The sequence below is a fragment of the Dermacentor andersoni genome, chromosome 10, assembly GCF_023375885.2.
Source record: "Dermacentor andersoni chromosome 10, qqDerAnde1_hic_scaffold, whole genome shotgun sequence".
Taxonomy (NCBI): Eukaryota; Metazoa; Arthropoda; class Arachnida; order Ixodida; family Ixodidae; genus Dermacentor; species Dermacentor andersoni.
In genome coordinates, this window is record NC_092823.1 from 122,684,935 (window position 1) to 122,704,220 (window position 19,286).

At 48.2% G+C, this 19,286-nt stretch overlaps 1 non-coding gene across 1 annotated transcript; it reads left to right on the forward strand.

The window, feature by feature from the left end:
• The first annotated feature begins 16,597 nt into the window (after nucleotides 1-16,597).
• Nucleotides 16,598-16,782, forward strand: LOC126546405 (U2 spliceosomal RNA). Its single transcript, XR_007602585.1, has one exon. It is a non-coding gene; the product is annotated as a U2 spliceosomal RNA (small nuclear RNA).
• The last annotated feature ends 2,504 nt before the right edge of the window (nucleotides 16,783-19,286 follow it).

Below are 19,286 nucleotides of genomic sequence, written 5' to 3' on the forward strand. Positions count from 1 at the left end.
TGAGTGAGTGAGCGAGCGAGCGAGTGAGTGCTGGCGAGTTGGAATGGACGCAACTATAAGCGTTAGTGAGCGCTTATGAGTGGGAATGGAATGACTGGCGAACCCGAATGAGTGGGCTTCAGTGTGATACAAACATACCCTGCGAAAATGTTGCTGAGTCAGTATGAGTTAGCATCCGCTTATTCCGCCAATCCGTGCTTCGAAGTCTTCCATGCTTATTAGCCACGTTTCGATGTTTTCACGGGCCCGCTTATTTCTTTCGCTGTGTCATAAAAGGCAGCCTCTCCGTGTTACCCACTTCACCAGGCATTGAGCCATCTTTCACATCTATTATTCTTTTTATCTTTTGAAAGGCAGAATTCGTCATGAGATCCACGCCTTCCGTTATAAGACAGGGGCTGCGATGAGCCATTTTCACCTGTTGCTTCGCCAGAAAATAAAGAATAATTTCGCGATCAGTTTATTTTCGTTACCCTCGTGTAAGAATAATGCTGATATAACGTATGTACATGTTTGTTGAACAAATTCAAGTTAAAGCTGTTGATGTTGTGTTCGAAACTGCACTTCTTTCGCAAAGCATGGTTCGCTCTTGCTCTACTGCCATGTTATGAAAAAAAAAATATAGAATAGGAATGCACACTCTATAATTCCATTCTATAACAACAACATCATGTCGGAACAAATTAATGCGACCTGTTTCACGGCATGTAATGTTGTGCTTGAGAAAATATAAAAGAGAGAAAAGCAAGAGGCAGAGAAAGGTAAAAGAGACGAGAAAGGCACGGAACATAGATATCCAGTTAGCTACCCTGCACTGGGGAAGGGGTAAGGGGAGACAGAAGGATTAAAAAAAGTGCACACACACGCAAAGAATGGGACATGGGGAGAAAGGAAAAGCAAACAAACACACAGAGGAAAAAAGGAACGCAGAAGTGTTACAGTCGTTCAGGTAGGTCGCTTGACCGGAGGAACCACAGCAGCACCTTCATCGCCCTCTAGGGTGGAGATTGCACCAGCCGCCACTTAGTTGTACGGAAGTTAAAGAGCAAATGACTATCGTATAGTAAACTAGGTAACAAAGGGACAGTTTTAAACAAGGATGCTAAAGGTGCTGTGCAATGAATGGAATCACTGGTTGGAAGCCATGGTGAATACAAATACAAGCACAGGGCAGATAAAAGTAAATGTCTCTCCTCTTCTCGCCTTTGTGCGGCTCTGCGCAAGGCAGATGTCGGCGTTTGCTAGACTTGGATCGAAGCGCTGTCTTGTATGCTGTCTGTGGTGTTTCTGGGAGCCTTTCTTCGACGAAAAGAATAATATCCGATGTGCGTGTCAAGCGGTGCCTTGTTATTTCCACTGGCTACAAATAAGAAAGACGAAACTGCGAAACGACAGCCGAAAACTTCTCAGACGTTTCGCTGGAACGCCTTTAGCTCCGTGTCGCATTTCCCTGCGGGGCATGACAGTTGCAACAGCCGCGTATAACTAAGGTTGCCGAAGAAACGACTCTCCTTATCTTCTCATTTCGATCTTGCTCGCATTGTGCTCACTTGGGAGTTATCTCTGAAAGAAAGAAAGAAAGAAAGAAAGAAAGAAAGAAAGAAAGAAAGGGAGAAAGAAAAAAAGAGAGTGATCAAACTGCCTCGCCCCAGGCGGCATCTGCAAGTTTCAATTTTGCGCGCCTCTGTTCGGAGGATTTAAGTGGTTGCAGCAAAGCGCAGGTGTGGCGCTGCGGTCGGTTTGCGGGACAACTGCGAGGAGTACGGGAGGCAGCTAGGGGATGAAGGGAGGAGAGAGAGAGAGCCGCGTCCGTTCGAAAGGCGGAGAGGAAGCAGCACGTGGTTGGGGAGTGGCGGGATGGGTATTTTTTTGGGAGGGGGAAGGATGGGACGGCGTTAGACAGGGAGAGTGGGTCGCTCGCACCGGTCGGCGCTTCACCCGGAGCTGCGCGCCGAAGGCTCATCGGGCGGCGTGTTTCGCACGGTCTTCGAATCGCCGCGGGCGCGCAACAGCTCGCGGTGGAGTTGGCGCGGTGCTCTCGTCTTTACTGACGTTCGGATATGACAAGAGGCGAAAAAAAAGAGAACTAACTTTCCTTCAAGTTATGTTCGCGCGAAGTGTCTCCGCGACGGTTGGCCAGTGTTTCGGTGTTTCCGACGAGGGTGGACTGACTAGGCAAGCTTCATAGGAGGCCTGTGACTATCTGCTTCGACTGCTGCAGCGACTATTCAGTGAGACTGGGCACGAAGTGTTTGTGCATCGATGAACTGTGGTGCATGAGTTTACGAGGCACAACTTTGCGACCGTCGGCCAAGCGCAAATACACGCCGGAAAAGGTACATGTGGCTCGTTGGACGCGCATCTCGACGAACAATGGGAAAAACTTTCGGTTAACTTGAGCAAAACTTGTTGGCTTTGATACCGGTCATCAGCCAGAGCTGTACGAAATGCATGTCAACTTGCGACTGTTGGGACGAGAGGCTGCTGCAATGGCGAAGGAGTACGCCAAATGTTAAACAAGCTTTATGGAAGACGTGTTGACGATGCTATGGTGCAGCCACTTCTCGATGACGAAGCATGCAAATTTCTAGCGGCCTAAAGGAAGGTGTCGTTGTGGCTTTCAAGTTTTTGTGACTATGCAGGATATAACGTTTGTGCTATGTGATCGTCGTTAGCCGCTGTAACATGTCCAAAGGCACGTGATAGCAGCGTGTTCTTGAAGTGCGGAATTCCGATCCGATCAGATGCTTTCCTGCAAGAAACTTTTTTGCCTCGGTTGACGTTTGGCTAGAAATGCAATAATCATGGTCAGCGGCTATCAAACGACACTAGTCAACTGGAGTGAAAGCAACTGACCAAATTATCGCCAAGGGGTTCGCGTCTGCATCAGCTTACGATAGAAAGAACAAGTCGTCAGTCGCCTCGAAGGAAATAGAAATCGGAAGCAGTGAAACGTTCTCCCGTGCCAAGAATCCACAACAATTACACAGAGGCTTCGCAAGAATCGCCAGGAATAGGCGAGATCTCCGTCTTCAGCGCGAAAAAATAAGACAACATAACATTGAGTGGAAGGAATTTGGTCGCATGTTTCGTGATAGCATTTATAGCGAACTAGATTGAATGTGCTTCACATTGGAATGCGCTGAATTGAACGGGTCGCCGCTTGAACGGAAGCAGCCTATTCCGGATATCCCATTCAAAACGGTCTCCAAGCCGTAAATGAGTCCCCTTCGCAATGGCTCTCGGCTGAAATCGCTTTATTCCGTCATTTTCATTAGTCAGCTTACGCCGTCGATCGGAAATATGAAAGACATGTTCTATGCGAACACGTTCTCATGTTCTTTCACTGACGCTGACAAATGCACAAATTTGGGCTAACACGAAAGACAAGTCATCAACAAAACCAAAGTCTTTCCTGCTTATCAAAGTGAAGCCTGGCAGATTGCTTGCAACAACTGTCTCGACCTTTCACTGTCTCACGCTGTCGCATTCTTTCACATCACTTTTGCTCTGGGATGTTTACATCTTATCCATGCTACTAAACAGGACGTACTGGTGCAACGACCTCCGAAAACGTGAGATGTGTTTGCTCTGAAACGCAGCGTCTCAGTCCAGAAACTGTTTTAGTAGCAACGATTGTTTAGCGATTTCTTGAGAAACTTTTTTCTTAAGAAAGCACCACCCATTGCGGCAGTACAGGTCCGCCGAAATCACTTGTCGTCAACAGAAATCTGCAGATGAGGACTTTTTGCTGTTTGACGGCCCACACTGAGGGTACGCTTTTAAAGGGTCGTGACCTCATCTGCTCGAAAAGCCGGCAAGAGACGACTTGAGCAACACAGTCGGTACCTCTACACTGCGAGCCGTTTTATTCACATTGTGCATATACGCTGTTGGCCCTGCGGGAACGGTTCAGGAAAACTGAAAGTACCGCGCTTGAAGGGTTGCCTCGGCGTTATCCCCGTTCCTCGTCAAAGCGAGTTTCCGCTCTTCCTAAGAGAGAAAGAGGTATCGCATTCATCGTAAGAGTCAAGTCAGCCAGAGTGTTGGATGCGCCTGTTTCGTGGGCTTGTAGCTACAAACAGCCCCGGATGAAGGCTACTGGGACATAGTGGAGAAGGAATCTGCGCTCCGATTTTGGTGCGCGTGCGTCCAACACGTGCCAGCGCCATCACTACCGGAATCCTTTTCTACGAGCCTGTCCAGTGCCGCGTGTTGTCGAAGCCAAGAAGTCGCAGTCACGACTGTAGATGACAGAGTCAGCGTGCGCTGGTAGACGGCAACGGTTGGCCGGTTTCTGGAGAGTCCAACTGGCGCCGTAACCCATCTACAGCTGCCTGCGGCACCTGTCTCTTAAACAGGTTGACGGAGCCAAGTCATTAATCACGAAGAGCCCCAAACACTTCATCCAAATACGACAAGGGCGCAGCTCACGCTGAAGTGGAAGGACCAAGTTCAGCCTCAGACATCGACGTGGCTCTTCTACGCCAGTGACATAGTTATCTTTCTCAACGTTGTGAACGCGCTTCACGGGACCTGTTAGGCAACTATGTGTGCGCGTGGTGTGTACTTCGAGCGCTTTCGTCCCAACTCGACGCGCGAGTGAAGACTTCCCAGTCGGCTTCGTCTCGCTTTCCCCCGGAAATGATTTAGTTACGACCGTGACAGGGCGTCGCAGTCAAGTGGCAAATTGTTGGGGAGAACTTCGCTCTCAGAGTCTCGGCGTGACCTGGAGTTTGCTGAGGGTGCGGGATTGAGTTAGCGTCGGGGGGAGCTGCCGCCGCGCAAGCTTATCTCTGCTTCGAAAACTCTTCGAGCCCCGTTCTGATGGTGCCGTGCTTTAGGTCGTAGTTAACGTTTAGTCGTTTGGTCATGCGCGCGTGGGAAATAGCTTCGAACGATGCTTTTAGGACTCGCTAATGGACCCACGACATTCTAATGCCGGAAGACGCCGGGCTGTGTGACGACCGGGACTTATTGAAGTTTTCGAAAAGCCCGTTGGCGTCATAAAAGAAGGAAAAGAAAAACCAGATGCAGCAACCTGATGCTAAAGACGAAGTACAACCGGCTATTATTTTTCTCCTTAGTCTGAAGTTCATAACTGACCTTAGTATGCAAGCTTGCTTTAGAAAATTGTGAACATCCGTGTTAGCGTGTCTCAGTTATTCTTGGAGCTCCTGGAAAATGACGCAATTTCTTTTATAATCAGACGTGGCTGGCACCTTGAAAACTCGCGTAGATCTTTTAAAGAATCACCACATATTCCTATTCAAATCACTGAATTTTTATTACTTTTGTTTCTATTGCCTGTGCGTTTGGTAGAGTGTAAATTAGTGTTTTTGCATGATTAAGTCAACAAACTATTGCGGAAACGTTATGGTCTTCGATAACGTGTCTATTGAAAGCGTGAAAAAGAGGGGAGAATAGCAAAACATCTGGCTTTTTTCTTTCTTTATCTCGCTTGTACGCTTCTTACGGGAACACAGGCCAATTTTCACTCTTACATCACGAGCTAAACTAGGTTGTTCAGCAACCACATTCGTTTTCTTCAAGCTTCTCTACGAAGCAACAAGATGAGGATGGCCCTGGGCCATACGCCATTCTCGTCCTAGCTTGAAATTGAAAACCTGTCAGCAGACCTTTCTTTTCCCTTCTCAGCAATGAATATTTTTTTTTTCGTTTCTTTTTACACTTCAGCGAAATCTTACGTCTCAAACCTGTCACGCTACAGAACTTCGCTTTACATTTCTTTTCATTTTCGTTGACGCTCTCTTTCGCAAGGCCATTTGAGATGCACGGCTGTTTTCCAAAATAGTTTCGGACTTTGAAAAAAAAAAACAAGATTTATAAATGCGACTATCTAAAGTTTGGTGTGCTCTTTCTGTTCTCCTGCGACTTCTTTGAGTGTCTTGTTCTTCAATTCTATTGTAATTCCTTTTTGGCCAACGTACATGAACGATGGTGTGCTAAAAAGCTTGCCACCTCAAAAACTTTGCCGCATTCGTGTCTGGTTACTGTGCAGGGTGAAGAAGGTAACTTTAAACGGGGGTGCATGTCTCGATTAAAATAGACGTGTTGCTCTGTTCATTCCCTCGATACGGAAAATGGCGTCATTGGTGAAGCCAGAAGAAGGAAGAACGTCTGGTCTATCTGCACTGTCACTTTTTCACACACAAGCAGCAAAGTTTGACAGCCACCTTCACTTCCTCTTTCTTTCGTGTTAACAAACTACTTCATCAAGTATCTAGGTCGTTTCTAAGCCTACCTGCTGCAGCAAATCCAGGTGAAAACAAATACACCGCTGGAAATTTTCGTTTACCATATAGGGTGACTAAATTATTTGGATAACGGTGTCCTATTTCGTCGAAGATAACCAGTTGCTTCCGTACATTCACTCGTTAAAATAAGCTACAGCTGCTACAGCAATAAAGAAGCGAAAAACAGCTGGCCCTTATACACCGGCGTTCCTTGGATAAGGTGCAAAGCTTTGCATCTTCTATTAGGACCGATTCTGAAACTCACTCAAAGATTCCGTGGTTCGGCACATTTCCTTGACTGCGAGGGTGAAGACTGCGCATTCTAATCCGGCATTGTTGAGAGAAAGGCTCCTCCCTGCAGGCTTCGGCGTCTGGTTTAGATTAGTGCATGGCTCAGTGTTCCGTTTGATCACGTCTGTCTCTCTCGGGGCTAGGTCTTCGAAGTTAGCTCATCGACGCATCTCCAGAGGAGGTTATTCCGCAAGTGGCTAGAATTAGGAACTAATGAGTTTTCCCCGTAAACTTCCGATCGATGAACATAGCTCCACGTTGAGTGTCTTAACCAGCGTTGCCCCTTCTGGAATGAAGGATACACTTAAGGAAGGATGGCTCGTTCGAATTATTGAAGTTTATAGTTTCTTAGAGTGTATAAATTTCTTAACGTTACGCTTGCTGGGACGTCTCAAGTGATCCACGTTCCCTTCAAATGTTTTAAATAAAGCGACGGCTTGTAATAAACTGCACACTTGCAGAAACATTAAATAGCTCGTGCTGTTGTGCGAAGAGAAGGCCAACAACAGGTTTCTTTTCCTTGATCTGTCAGAAGGTAATTCCGGCAAGCATATATCTGATTGGTATAGGGAAAAAGCATAACGTCGAGAAGCACCCAAGTCGTAGCGATGTTAGTTTCCTTGTTATGGGGCCCGTTTTAACGTTGATGCCAGTTGATGTTTGGCTGACTTCAAAGGAAATTTTTGCCTCTGCACTTACTTCGACCTAGGCCCAGCATGTATGGTCTTACACATCTCATGTATCTTACAGTGTTCAAACCACTTCAAGGACAGCAAAGATAAGCAACAGCCTTAAAAAAAAGGCTCGCAAGTACTTCAACAGTCTCTGCTTTTTATTATCTGCCACTTCTTTTCAGAGCTTCTCGTTTTCTGATGCCTAACGATGCTAGTCGTAAAACAAGAAGCGTGCAAGTGCTCTAGCCCAGGGCGGTAAATGTGTTCCGCGGGGGGCACGGATGTTTGCTCGAATTGTCATTGGTCACCTGGGCTCTTTCCAAGCCAGTGTGTCGTAACCTAGGAGGCGATCGTCTGCGAACGAGGAGCACAATACTCGCGCATAACGGCATCTGCTATCACCGCCTCCCCTGGACCTTTTACAATAGTTACGTCACGGGCCTCGGCGTTTCCTAAGGGACTGAGCTTTGTTTTTGGATTTTGATAATATCTTTACCGTCCCTCTTTGAGCGCCACCTGATTCGCGCTAGTTTTCGAAACCGCTCAGGTGTACAGGGAACCGCGCTCGCGTACTACAAAATAAAAAAGAAAACGAAACTATAGGCGCAATGCGGTCTGAGATGCATGTTTGAACATTGAAGGCGCGTGACTTCGTGGCCGCTTCGCGCGAAAACGTGCCAGAACTACAAAAGCAAAAATAGGAGCGAGAGAAACTCAGGTCTAGCACGCTGCTTCTCCCATTGCGATAACCTACTTTCGTTTCTTTCATTTCTTTCTTCTTTGCATCTGTCGTGCGTGTCAGTTATTTCCAGGGGGTGCCCCATTGTTCGTCGAAGCGGAAATTGCCCAAGATCACGCACAACAACCGCTGTTCCGCGCTGCGCCCTCTCCCCTAGTCCCTTCCCTCTCGCAGTCGGCACTCCTCGTCCTCGCCGAAAGCGCACCGAGTGCAGAGAGTTCGACGCGTCGAAACCACAACTCCCGCGTGCGCGCGTCTGTCGATGCGCATAGCGACGCGTGTCCCGGAGTTCTGACTCGGCGCAGCTGCTGCCTGATTCTCGACAAGTATTTAACGATCCAGCCGTGTCGCGGCCGGCGGGCAGGATTTGTCCAACCGAGCCGCTCGCGGCTCAGTTCATAAAGTGTACGCTGGAAAGACTTGCATTGGTTCACGTACAGGCGCGACGGGGTTCTACCGAAACGTTCAGACGTAACGAACTTTCGAGTTGAGCGTTCTAGTTATAGTGTGACGCCAGAGAAGTTCACTTTCTGCGTAGGTGATCCTAGTTCAAAGTCCTTGTCGATGAATTCAGCCGTTCCCGACTTCGTAGAGGGGGGAACGTCTTAGTTTGTTCGTTGCGACTCCAACGCCCCTCGCGTTGATGAAACTTCGTTGGCTACCACGAAGCCCGAAGTTACTGCGGTCAAGTTCAAACTGTTGGCGCTTGCATCCGTTCCAACGGGATAAATAGTGAAGAGACCGGATTTCTTTGGTGGGGTGCCGGAAGGGCTTTCTTTACCTGCCCACCACACGCAGACGTAGGTACTGATCGCGGCGCAACCTTTCCAAACAGGTCCTCAAGAGGGTAAACACGAGCGCGCTCTTACTCATCGGATAGCTGCGTCATCGCGCAAACTCGGCCCACTGTTTAGGTGGGTAGGCGGGCTCTGCGAAGAGTGACGAGGCTGGGAATTCTCGCGCGCCGAGCGTCGTATTTATTCTAAACGCTCCGGCTGCAAAAGAGCAGCAGGAGGGGGGCGGAGAAGCTCGCGCTGGCTGGGAGCCGCCTGGGGTCCCCCGTTGGCGATAAGCTCGGAGTGCCGAGAGGCTGATATATAAGTGGTGATTGTGTTTGTTGTGACTGAAGAGCGAGAGGGCGGCGTAGAGGGAGGAGAGGCACGACGCCTGCACTCGACGGCTCGCCGAAACGTGCGGGCACGCGCACTTTGAAGCGCGACTAAGCGGCGCGTACGTTGCGTTGGACGGGCGTCGGTTTGGCGGGCGATATTTTTTTTCTCTCGCCCGGCGTTTGGTTGATTCCGGCGGCGACGGAATACGCGTCGACGGAAACCCGGGTGGGCCACGCTTTTTTCGCGTGTCTTTTATTGCTGCTTCGGCTCGAAATCCGGCTTATTCCGGCTGACGGATTGACGGTTCTGCGGCCGTGTTTTCGAGCGGTGCGTAGTGGTGTCCTGCACTGGCAGGCGTACTGCGAGTGTTTGTGCCCGTGAGTGCGTCAACACCTGGCGTGGCTGAAATCTCCCGTGCGCTGGTATTGTGCGCGCGCTTTCGCGAGAGAGTTGACACCAATCCTCGGTGAAGCGGAAAAAAAGAAGCAGTGAGAGACATAGAGAGAGAGAGAAAAGTGGGCTTCCGCCATCTTTCTTCTGCGTGGGTGTTGCGTCAGTGAGTCAGTCTGGCTGCCACGGGATTGCTTTCTCTGCCCTTGACGACAGATTGCGGCGCCGAAAAACTTTCTCCGCGGTTTTTGTTGCGCGGCGAACGACGAAGTGCAGCCGGGAGGACCTGGACGTGTTAGCCAGTCCCGCGAAGAAAAGTGTTCGAGGTGTGTGTGTGTGCGTGTGCGCGCGTGTGTGTGGCGTATACTGTCGTGTGGGATATACGTCCCGTGCCCTACGTTTAATCGCTTTTCGTGCTTTCCTGGCATCGATCCTTGGATCTGTGCTGTGAAATGGTGCAACTATTATGAACTGTCGAAACGGTGCGTGCGTGGATTGAGCCCAAACATCTGGCTTTCGTACATGGCTTCTGCAACTACGTGCGCTGAGACGAAAACGCTGAACCTCAAAATGTAAAGACATATGCTCTTGTTCAACCATTCGCGGCATTTTTTTTTTCGGGACGACGTCTGTGTAAGGCGTTCCACTGTTGTCATTGGGGAGTAAGCGTGAGGTAAAGGATATCTTGAGCTACGTTAAGAAATAAGTTCTCTATGGCGCCACACGCAAGGCACTCTGAACCAAAGATGATTTGTCTGTGTTATTTAAAGTAAGATACCATGCTATTTTATCACTGGAAATGACCGCTGTCTATAACAAAGAGAACGCTCCTAACGTTTTATAAGGATAACGGCTAGACATTAAGAATTCTGCTTACTATAGTGTTTGCCACCCAGACACAATATGAGCCGTCGGACTAACCTCACGAGGTAAATCTCGCATGTGTACTGCATCCCATGTCAGAAATACTTTCACCAGTAGACACGTAATGATCTCTCAAGACACACGTATAAAAAGGGGCATCCGCTAAGCAATCACATGGGTTGGTGATCGTGAGAACACCATAACGACTCGACTTTTTCCAGAAAGGACATTGCAAATCTTGCAGATAAAGTTGCGCAGTGATAAGCTTCAAGTTTTCCTCCCAGAGTACTTCGCAATCCCCGAAGCCCTGCTGCCTTGTCCAACCGCGTGCCCAATCAGCGCGTGCCCAATCAGCGCAACCTGGATTCAAAACATCGCAAACTTCGCGGCCGTTCCGGAAGGTTAAAAACATGCGAAGAAAACCAGTGGTCTCCTCGCTGTGACGTCACTTCCGGTCCAGTGGGAACTAGCACCGCTGCCACGGACGCCGACGACACTGTGGATCACAAGGTGACGGAACTGGTGCGAGGCTTTCTGTGCCAGGACATGCTTTGTCCCGGAAGCTCGACGGCGGGACCGTCCCATCAGGGACTTCCGGGACGGTCCCGGGGCGGACCCCGAAGACCCGGGTGTTACAGGCACCGTCCGGCCGTGCGGTACAAGATCCGACCAGGGCTGAACCCCGGTTACCGAGACATCAGTCCACAGGTCAGCGTTCGATATTACAGGTACGTCCCTGCGAATCATTCGTAGGTAGTCGGCGTTCCAGAGTGTTTTGCTTGCTTGAAGGCGCTTTTATTCTTTCGCTTATCGCGCTTCGCTCTGAAAAGTAGCGTCCATCCCACCTCAGCCTGAAGTGGCATTTCGAGGCACATCGCTCTGTGTCCCCCTATCAAGATAGCTCGAAGTATTCGAAGCGTATTTCGTTCATGTGGATGAAGTCAGTCCAACGGCCTTTGCTCTATTCATTGATTCATGCTTATGCTAACAAGCCGCGTTGATTGGGGAACCGCACTCTTGGTCAACACAAAACCTGTTATTAATTTATGTGTAAGCGGCTGCACTAAAAACAAGTAGTTCTAGTGTTTAGCTGACCATCATTTGACGCGTCATGGTGGCTTAGCGGCTATGGTGTTGCGCTGCTATGCATGAGGTCGCGGAATCATATCCCGGCCGCGGCGGCCGCATTTAGTTAGGGACGAAATCCAAGAACGCCCGTGCATTGGCGTCATGTTAAAGGGCCCCTGGTGGTCAAGGTTATGCCGGAGTCCCCCGCTATGGCGTGCCTCACAATCATGTCAGGGTTTTGTCACGTAGAACCCTAGAATCTATTTTTTTCGACCATCATTTGTGTCAGCATAACAAGGGTTGCCGAGATATCAAGGCAAAGCAGTATATACTTTTGCGAATAACCGAATAGCCTTGCGCTCATCAAGCTACCCGTACAAAGCATTAAGTGTGTGCCGATTCTTTAATTTATGCTATGCCCGAATTTCTTTACATGTGATTGAATTTTTCTTGCGTAATCGTCCTCCATGCTGATGACGCTGTTCTTATGGTTACTAGTACCCTCGCTGGACAACTAGAAATCATTTATGCAGAATATTTTCCTAGGTGAAGACGATGCTCGGGCATGCCAGTTCTAATCTGCTGTTTAAGAAAACCCAATGAAATGTGATCTCATAGTAATTTAGTTATTCCATTATTATAAAACTTACAGCGCAGGAAAGGCCCTGGATGAAGAGAAACATACACCCCACGCGCTCTCTCACAGCTGATCTTCACTGCACTTACGGAAACAAATATATACATAGAAAACAGACACACGGTGCATGACAAGACGGGGTGAAGGAAACATACATCCAAGGCACGTGTTCAACATCAACTCCTGAAATTTAAACCTGCGTCATGAAGTTATAACGATGGCTGACTTACGCACATTGCGGCGTTCATGATCATATGATTGGCTTCCGAGATTTCTCGTGTAGTTTGCTCAGGACGACGACAAAAAATGACCGTTTTCGAGGAGGGCCTGGTTTACACTGGCACAATTGACAAAGCAAGGCAAGATGAGATGACGTCGCGCATGGCTTTCTTTGTTCTCCAGGGCGTATGGTAACACATCGGCCTGTTTGGCCAATGTAGTACGTATCAGCACGGGAAAGGTGATTTTTGTACACCACTCTTGAAACGCAATCGACAAAGAACGATTCGCATGCTTCTGGCTGCATTTCATATTACCCAATGATGTGCCCTGTGCACCATAGAACAAATACGGCTAAGACTGTGTGGTACAGAAAATGCCACCCGTACGCCCATACCGATTTCCCGCATATCTTTAGGCCATGCGGCATTTTATGCACGCAGTGAATAACTGCCAACTTTCTGTTTCTGTCATTATACCCGGAAGGACGACGCCCCTACTTTTTTTTTTCTTTACTCTCGCGCGAGCTTTTCAAAAACTCATGCGATGAGGTGCATAGGATAATCCGCGGCCATAAGGCGATTCACATACCTTTGAAAACTGGTGTTCAGCTTACGCATAGGCACGACAAAACAATTTCGCGTTTTTTAATTTTTTGACTGCCCTGACGCAAAATCTAAGACTGTTTTATTTTAAATAGTGGGTTGCACTGCCAGCAAACGTGATCCGCCGAGAAAATTCACGCACATGTCAAGAAACTGCAATCTATTATTATACGGCCTCTTGGAAATGAATTCTAGAACCATTCCTTCATTTTCAAAGCAATGGCACAAGGTGTGCACTGCTTTGAAAATGAAGGAATGGGTCGAGAAAACGAGCCCTCAGCATGTATACGATTTTTATACATAGAGAAATTGATTCGGTACAACATAGGGCGATTGTTTTTTGCACTTATGACTGCGAGAATTTCCGGTCGCTTGCTTCGTTTTCTGGGCCATTTTCTATCGGTGCGCAAAATCAAAGTGCGCGTTGGAGGAGCAACAAGCGAATCTTGCACTGGTAACTGTGGTGTCCCGCAAGGCATCGTTTTATCGCCGCTTCTCTTCAACAGCATACTTGCTGGATTTCGAAGCCGATTGCCTCAACAATGTGACTTTTCAATCGGCATAGCAATCTACGCTGATGACATCGCACTGTGGATCAGCAGTCCTTCGCACCATGGTCCACGTCTTCGTGGGATATTTCACAGAGCTCTAAATGTCACATCAGAGTGCACGGGTGAAGTCGGTCTGCAGATTTCACCCGCTAGGGCTGCCGCAATTGCGTAGCATCTTAGACAAGGCGCTCGACGAACCATGAGCCGGCCATACCTCGGAGATACGCCGATAGTTTGGGTACAGCAACACCGCTACCTGGGCGTAGTTACCGATGAACGCCTATCATGGCGCACTGCCGTCACATCTGTGGCCGAAAATCGCAGTCCCTTATCAGATACGTGGCCGCCTTGACTGCTAGGGGCGGCGGTTGTGATCATACGAGATTATATACAGGTATATCAATCATCTGTACTTTCTGACGTGATGTACGCCTTGCCAGTGTTGAACGTGCCGTCTGGTTTGATGCCTCAATTGGAACGGGGCCATCGTGTTACCCTCCGAGTCATTCTTAACCTACCTCGTGAGGTGCAGTCTGTCTCACTGAAGCATGTACTCACTGAAGCACACGAGCTTCTCTTGAAGCTGGAAGCAGACCAGAGAGCGTTATATCACTTAGAGCGTCTGCACCGAGCATCAGATGGACAAACGCTTATTAACCGGCTGATTCAGCGAACGTTGTCCCACGGCATTGTTCGTTGCCATTGCTGGCAGCTCAGAAGGTGCTACCTGTCTGACAACTCCGAATGAGCACGACAAACGGCCCTTCCCTATTCATCTTTCGATTCCCGAAATACACAAAAAGTCTGACCAGCCTGTTTCGGCACTATTCCAGTTGGCCCAGCTGCAGTTATTTCAAAAATATGAAAATCACGTTAAAATATTTACGGACGTATTACTAAGCAGCGATCCTCAAGGTGCTGCAGCAGCTTTCATCTGCCCGTCGACTAACTTAAGAACGGTGTTTTGAATACGTCATCCATCCTCATCATCAAGTGCGGAGCTGGCAGCAATTGATGTTGCCCTGAAGTACGTACGTACAGGAAGAAATGAGCACGTCGAATGTCGTCATCTTTGCAGACTCCCGTGCTGCCCTTGACAGGCTGTTCAGAAAGGATGCCAATGGCCCAATTCTACGCAGTATAATAGAGTTCGCCGACAAAATTACTTCTCGCGGGGTGTCCCTCATTTCCCAGTGGGTACCTTCGCGCGTAGGTATTACAGGAAATGCAGAAGCTGATAGCCTCACTTCGACTTGTGCTCGCAACGGGAGTGATGCGCAGAAATTTCTTGTATGACCAACAAGGCCCGCGTGTTAATTCGCCGATACCCCCTAAACCAGAACCCAGATCACCGTGTTGCAAACGGCTCGTTCCCTACCCGTGTTCGGGGTCGTGGCTTGCCTCGTAGTGCTAGAGCACTGTTAGTGAAATTAAGAGTTGGCTCTGTGCTAGTGTGCGAACGCTTGTATCGTCAAGGGCGTGTGGACAGTCCGTCGTGTACGTCCTATGGCTCCTGTGAGACACTTGAACACGTTATGTTGGAGTGTCCCGCATTCGTCGCAGAACGTGCAGCTGCTCATCAAGGAATATGGACTGATTGGACTCAAGTGTACCACCCTTGACGATTGCCTGTTTCCGAGAGGGGCTGCTGCTCAACGCGATGAGGCCCATAGAGCCTTGCCAACATTCATGCAGAAAACTGATTTGGCCTCCCGTTCAGACATTATTTCCGTATTCCTACTTTCTCTTGACCGTGTCTTTGTCATTTGATTATTTCTTATTTTCTTTCCTATTTCTTTCCTATCTTCTTCTCTTCTCCTTTTTTCATTCCCTTCTCCTGAAAGAGTAGGCAGGCGTTGTGCCCCTCTCGGTGGCAGTTGTCAGCTTGCTCACTCCCTGTTTCCTTTTCGTGCTTGTATGTTTCCATAAGTAAAATTCATAATAATAATAATAATAATAATAATAGTAATAATTTTCAGAGCAGTCAGCAATGTCTTCACTTCTCTGTGACGTGTGTAATTTGTCAAGACATATGAAATAATCCTCTACATATTTATAGAACTGATATACGTACCTTTATGAAGTTTGGCGTTTACAGTTCTTTCCACCCCCCTAAGAATACGAGAACTTAATACTGGCGCCGCGCTCCAACCCATACAGACGCCTGATTTCTTTATATACAGTGTTCCGACCCAAATCAGGAACGTACAGTTTAAATAGTAAGTCAAAACTTCTAAACAAGACCTCGATCGAAACATCACATCTATTCCTAAAGGCAATTTAGTCGTTGCGTCCTACAATGCACTTTTCGGCACTGTTTAACACTTTATCGTGCGGCAAGGAATAATAACGATCTGCTACAACAATGCTGGAGGCTGTTAAGCCACCAAGGTCTTTGCTGCTAAGGTACTCCCCTATTACGCCATAGTTGTTAGCATAAAAAAGGTCTTTAATAATTCACGCAGAAAAGTGCTTCTAGAGAAACTTAGATACGGCTAGCTGCCAGGTGCCCTTTTCCAATACAATAGCTCCAAACGGCATTTCTGGTTTGTGCATTTTAGTAGAGAAAAATATTTCTACCTCTACACCTCTCGCTTTCTCAACGCTCGAGCCTCGACGGGGGTGAAATGAGAAATGAGTGTGCTGAGATTTAGGTGCACTTTAAAGAAAACCAGGTGGTCGAAATTTCTGGAGTCCTACACTATGGCGTGCCTAATAATCAGAAAGTGGTTTTGACACGTAAAACCCCACAATTTACTTTTGATTCAACGCTGGAGTCAAGCTGTTCTGAATTAAGTCTTTTTAACAAAAGCTTCGCTCTCGCTTTTACCTCCTTGTATTCCCCCAAAACTAGCTTCAAATTCCTCCCCAGGACTTCCGTAGCTTCCTTGGTAAAGGTTACATCATTAATAACCAAAATTCATGAGCCATTTCACTCTGTGAAGGCGAATGACCAGCGAAGCCGTTTAGCACACGACACAGAAGTGGCACATAATTTTCAACAACGGTACGAACTCATTTACCGGGATTTCTTAAATAAATTCGCATGGAAGACTGGAGCACCGCCCCGAGGAGTCGGAGGAAACTAGACACGCGTGACATTTCCGCGGGGCCACCACCACGGGAAACCGAAAGGAAAGGAAAGTAGATACGTAAGCGCTTGGAACGCCGACAAAGAGAGGGCATTGCGAACGTAGACATTGCCGGCGTGGGACAAATTGTCCGTTCTTATCAGCTTAATATCTGATACGGGTTATACTTGGATCCAAAATATAAAACATTATTTTTGCAAGTTCGCGGAGAGCTTGAAGCTTGCTTCACCTCCGCCGCGGGTAGGCCCAGCAATGAACTATCTCCGGGATCGGCCGACGGTTTATTGCACAGGCAGAACAAAAATGCACGGAACCCTAGTCATAAGCAGCTTCGTTGTAAAAAGACAGAAATAAACCTTTATCGGAAGGGAGCAACCTGAGCTTCCTTTCGCAACAAAAATTGACCGAAGGGACAACACGCTTTCTACGCTTAATGTTCCGAGTTTCACTGGAGACTATGTCAACGCATTCCGCGACAAACGTATATCGTTTTACGTCCTTGGCCATCCTGGGGACAGCGCGAGCTGTGGCTACTCTTTCTTCCGGGAGGAAGGAAAGCTCCACCGGTAACTTCGGGCCCCATGCCTCAGGACGTAATCAAATTTCTCAGGCAGTGGCACGCCACTCAGGTTTAGAACACATAACTTCGCGCAAGCAGATAAAAGCCGATTACACTTCGATCGAGCAGATTAAATTGCCTGCTTTACAGAGACATATACACACGGGGCAAGCGGCTCCGCCTTATGCACGCCGGTTTGCTCGAAGATGGGGAAATATTTGTAGGGATTCCGCGTGTAGACTTTGTGAACAAAATAAGTCAATGCGCAACAACCATTTCGTATGTTTGCCTAGTATCTTCGGGTGACGGTTTCTAAGGAGAAACCATATGGACGTTGTTCCATTATCCAGCCAGTGGCTCTTGTCTCCAAGGGTGGCGCAGTTCGCGGGCATTAGCAGATAGTACGAAGCTGCCACCACTGCTGTTTTCACGAGGTTGTTTCAGTGTCAGTCACGGCCATTTCGCTAGAGAATCGGTGTCGCACCACATGTTCTACATCCGTGTGCTACTAATGTACATACATGCTATAGGAACTGAGCGAACACCATGGCATGACCTCGAATCTTGAATGTAAACTGAGGCATCGAATGAATGCCTTTTTTTTTTCTCAAGTGCATTGTTTTTGGGGAGATGATTGATTACGTGCTAGATGATACGCGGCTCTTATAGTGTCCATATACTGGTTTCACTTTCCAAATCTGTTTTACAAGCTCCTCTTGCCTCGCCTATTTTGAGGTCCACGTTTGTATGTGTATTTCTCTGGTGAGCACTGGTCAGCTTTAATTAGCGCTGGTTGCCCGAATTTTTTTCTCGAGCTAACCTTTTCAAGCTTTAGAAAAATGGCGCAACAGGGATTTTAGCATTGCTAGCTGCAGGAATGTTAATTTTAGCAAGTGCATCCCACACACTAGACGGAAGAACATTGGACTCCTCTGGGAGTACTTATCGCAACATGGTCGGTACCATTACGGAATCTATCGGGAGAGATAGGTACGTTATTAGATTAGTCTACAGGTACGACTGCGCGCAGGAACACGGACAAAGAAGAGACACTTACACAGGAAGGTCGCGTTATTGGAGCCAAGCAGCCCGAACCAAAGTTTTACTGCTATTAGAGAACGCATGCTATTATTGACGCTACCCAACCTTCACCTTGAGGACAGTTGGGATGAACTCAACACGTGAAAAATTGAAACGAAGTGCTGTTGTGTGTTCCCAAGTGCCCGATCGTGTTCGCAGTATTCCGAAGCTCAAAGCTTGTTGCACCCGCGGAGGCGTGTCTCTTGCTCCGCTGTTGCAGGGAGGCCATAACCATCAGCCAGAACATGTCGCCGTTGCTTACGGGTTCTTTTGTCTCCCACCGCCAGGACCCATAGCCATTACTCTCCCGTAAACTGCCGCCGTATATGGCCGAAGGTCAGCGGGGAACGCTGCAGCAACAGGAATCTATTCCGATTGGGATAGATGCACTCCTTGATGGCTTCCGGCGCTTTGTTCTTTCCGATGCCCTTCGGGGACGATGTACCGCAAAAACGATGAGTGCGCGCAAACTTCTGCGCTTCCTTCGTCCGCTTTGGGAGGGGGGCTCCTCCGTCGGAAGACACATGAGCGCTGGTCGCAGGCCCGGTTTGTCTTTCGGGTCAATAATGAAAACGTATCACCGCCTGCGCGCGGAATCGACCTTCGGCGTCATCGCTTTCTCCACCTTTCCCTTCTACCAAGCAGGATCGCCATTTCCTTCTTTCTTTCTTTCTTTCTTTCTTTCTTTTGTCCGGCCATTCATTCTCTGTTTTGTCGTTCATTCTTTCTTTTATTCATTATTCCTTGTTTCTATCTTTCTCACTTTCCTTCTTTCTGTCGTTCTTTAATACTTTCGGTCTCTTTTTCCAGATCTTGGATGCACGTGTATCGACCAACGATTGTCGCCCTTCGAAAGCGCGTTGCCCCAAGAATGCTCCGTCGACGTTTTGCGTGCTCATTTGGCTCTTAATATTTGGAGAAACCTTGCCCGATTCCGAAGACGGTGGAATTCACCCCCCCCCCCCTTTTTTTTGCTTGTTTTACATCAACGGTGCTGCGAAGAAAACTGGCTTATCTGCATTGGATATGACCGCAGGCGTCGTCGTCCTCCTTTGTAGTGGCGTGAGCAGACTTTATTCGTGTAAATTCTTATCGACTCCGCCAGCGACTCACGCTTGCATTCAGATTCAAATCGTTCGCTTTGGACC